This window comes from Pinus tabuliformis, chromosome Q (genome assembly GCF_031772625.1).
Source record: "Pinus tabuliformis cultivar Carrire ecotype Pingquan chromosome Q, CPIR1, whole genome shotgun sequence".
NCBI classification, from domain to species: domain Eukaryota; kingdom Viridiplantae; phylum Streptophyta; class Pinopsida; order Pinales; family Pinaceae; genus Pinus; species Pinus tabuliformis.
The window spans coordinates 432,928,110-432,932,240 of NC_142296.1; positions in this window are offsets into that span (position 1 = coordinate 432,928,110).

Below are 4,131 nucleotides of genomic sequence, written 5' to 3' on the forward strand. Positions count from 1 at the left end.
CCCATGCCCCTCCCCCACAGGTCAGTTGGGCCGCCGGCGAGCATGATCGGGCCCACCAAGCCCACTGCGGACGCAGTAGGTAAATCTGTGTCATCTAAATTTTTAATTTAAAAAAAATAAAAAAATTCATTAAACCTATTGAATTTTAAAACTTGCACACAACAAAAGGGAAATTAACCTTTTAAATGCGATAATCTTCCATTGAATATGTTGTTGATAGCAATGTAGCTGCTCCACAAATTCACTCCAAGTCTTTTAATGAACCTCAAAAAACCTTAATGTGATGTGAGGAATAGTGATAATGAGATTTATTTTATAGTGGAATTACATAATTGTTTTACCACATGGTTAATGTGGGACTAATTTGTTTTTATAAAAAATTTAACATGTAAATTTTGTTATGGTGAAATAGGGAACTATGATAAAACAGACATTACATAATTGTTTTACCGCACGGTGAATGTGGGATTAATTTGTTTTTATAAAGACTTTAACATATAATTATTGTTATGGAAATATAGTAAATTATGATAAAGTGAACATTACAGAATTTTTTTACCGCATGGTGAATGTGGGATTAATTTGTTTTAGAAGATATAATAAAAATTAACAAAAAACATTCAATTGTCTAGTAAATATTATATAGTTTACAATTTAGGTAATAGATTTAGTTTAAAATTTTAACTTAAAGATTTAGTTTAAAACATTTATTTCATAAGAAAATTTTAGTTAAAATTTTTCAATAAATTGGAGAAGAAAATTATGGAGGAAAGTACATGAAATGAAATTTTTAGAGGGAAAGATTTTGGTGAATTTTTTTGGAGAAAAAATTTGGAGGGAAATCTTCATTCTTTAAGCTATATATTATCATTAGGAGAGAGTGAATTTGTATCATTCAACCTCTTCTGTTTGAAAGGCATGGATTCTTTCGATAGTAAAGTTTCGATTTGTGAAGCATCAACATCTTTGTCACATAACAACTCTATTCATATTGATGAATATAATGGAAATTCTTCCAGTATGGATAGAGAGTCAAATATTCCGCTGAGTACTAATCTTAAAGACTATGAGAGCTGCAATGATGAAAGATAGGATGAAGATTTCAAATAAATAAAGAGTCACAGTTTCCACTTAGTCCTAATCCTATGGACTATGAGAGCAGCATTGATGAAGAACATGATGAAGATTTTCAAATAAATAAAGATTCATGGTTTCCACTTAGTCCTAATCCTATGGAATATGAGAGAAACAATGATGAAGAGCATGATGAATAATTCCAAATGAATAGAGTGTCACAGTGTCCTCTTAGTCCTTATCCTATGGACTATGAGATCAGTAGTGATGAAGAGCACGATGAAGAATTTCAAATGAGTAGAGTGTCACAATGTGCACTTAGTCCTAATCCTATGGACTATGAGAGCATCAATGATGAAGAACATGAAGAAGAATTTCAAATGAATAGTGTCACGGTGTCCACTTAGTCCTAATTCTATGGACTATGAGAGCAACAGTGATGAATAAGATGAATCATTTCAAATGAATAGAGTGTCACAGTGTCCACTTAGTCCTAATCCTATGGACTATGAGAGCAGCAGTGATGAAGAGCATGATGAAGATTTTCAAATAAATAAAGAGTCACAGTTTCCACTTAGTCCTAATCCCATGGACTATGAGAGCAACAGTGATGAAGGCTAGGATGAAGAATTTCCAATAAATCGAGAGTCACATTTTCCACCTAGTCCTAATCCTAAGGAGTATGAGAGCAGTAGTGATGAAGGACAGGATGAAGCATTTAGTCCTAATACTAAGGACTATGAGAGAAACAGTGATGAAGGGCAGGATAGAGAATTTTCCGTAAGTAAAGAGTCACATTTTCGACGTAGTCCTAATCTTATGGATTATGAGAGAAGCACTGGCAATGTACATGATGAAGAATATCCAATAAACATCGAGTCAAATTTTCCATTTATTCCTAATACTAAGGACTATGAGAGTGTCAATAAAGAAGGGAAAGATGATGAATATCCTCCAAGTCAGTATTTCAAAAGCATAGATGATCCTAGTGAGGATAACATTCCTCATAATGATGATGAAAATCCTTATACAAATGATGATCCAATGATGGAGATGTTTCTAGGAAATATTCCATCGAGGAGAAGGAGCAGACCTTTTCGTATCAATCGAAGATGTTCTAGTTATATAAGGGGTAGAGCAAAATATCCAATGAGAAGAAGTTCTATCAGCGCTCTCATTTAAAGTGAATGTTGTCAAAAATATTGCTTGAAACATATGGATTTCAAGTTTGCATTAGAGAAAAGGAAGAGATATTTGTCAATGAATAAAAGCATGCAAAATTGATATTTAGTGGGGTGCATGAAATCTACATTGTCAGGTTATGATTATCATATTAGGTCTTTATTTACATGTAGAAAGGATTTCAAAATGTTTCATTCAATGGGTAATTTTCTTTTGTCAAGAATCCAAGAAAATTTGGAAAAGGATCCCACATTTTATTTAGAAGTAAATCATAAACGACAGTTTGGGCCATTATCAAATACTGCAATTTCATGGATGAAAGATTTCTCTTCAAAGCATGGAGAGTGTATGCCAAATAGAGAGACAGTACATATTCCATATAATTTCTTAAGACGAGAAATCTACAACTTATACAAAGAATATGCAGAAGATGCTGAGGGACATGGTCAATTTCAATATTTTGTGAAGATATGGAAGAAATAAATCAACAATGTCCATATTCCTAAGAAGAGAAGGATGGAGATTTGTAGTACATGTGCTTCTCTTAAATAAAAAAGGGATAAATGTGAAGGGTCAAAATGATGTAAGCACTCATAACTTTAACTTTTTAAATTGTATAGTCATCAACTATGAAAACATATTTCTTAATGACTTTCTTTTATGTTGTGTAGATTCCATTGTCAAAACACTTCAAGAGAATCATGAACAACAAACAAGTGAAAGGAAAAAGTTGTATAAGAATCAAAAGAAGTGTTATGATAATCCAAATAAATATTTGGGTTTGATAATTGATGGTATGGACCAGAAGAAAACACTTTTACCACATGTTGTTCGCACACCCAAAAATTTACAGGAGGAAATTTTTATTCAGTATCACTTGGTCAGTTGTATGGTCTTCAATGGGAAAATGTTTCCAAGGGTATACTTCACAGTTCCAAATATTCATAATGATGCAAATATGACAATAACCATAATTCATGATGTGCTTTCTCATTGGTCTGGTAATCTTCCTAAAGTTTTTTATCTACAATCGGACAACACGTATCATGAAAACAAAAATCAGATTGCTTTTGGATATCTAAACATGCTTGTTGAATTGAGAAATTTTCAGAAGGTAAAGGTTGGTTTCCTTCTTTTTGGGCACACTCATCATCATATTGATCAAATGTTCAGTCATTTTTCAGTCATATTGAGGAGGAAGGAAGTTGGGAGCTTGCCATCATTAATTGAATGCATTAAGAAATCATACATGCGAGAGCCTACTTTTGATGTGTTGGAAGAAACTGTTGACATGCAAAGGTTTATTCTTGGATCGTATGGTGAGGAGAAATGCATTGAACAACTTAATGAAATTAGATTCCAACATCAATTTCGTATCAAAAAAATTGGTGGGAACACACTAATATGGGGCAAGAAGTATTCAACTATTGCAGAATGGGCGTCGTCATCAGATTTTCCATTTTTTAAGTTCATTCCAGATCATCCAATATTTGCATCAAATATATTGTTATTATAATCAGTTGCTGAAGTTCATAATTCACACAGACATAATATAAATATAAATTATTCTAATTTCCTAGGAGAAATTAAAAAATGTATTAAATATACATATGAGTACTTTGATATAGCTGATTCACTTTGGTGGGAGTATTTTCTCAATAATCAAAGTGATATCATTTCAAGAACAACAAATGAAGATATTCCTGTGAAAAATCCATTTATTTGGCCACAAAATGTGTCAAATGAACATGAGGAAAGAAAAATTGTTGAACAACAACAATATCAAGGTGTTATTAATTCTTCACAGGAAAAGGAAAGAGAAATGTATATTGGTTCCAGAAGATATCATGCACAACGTGAAGTCATGGAAGACCT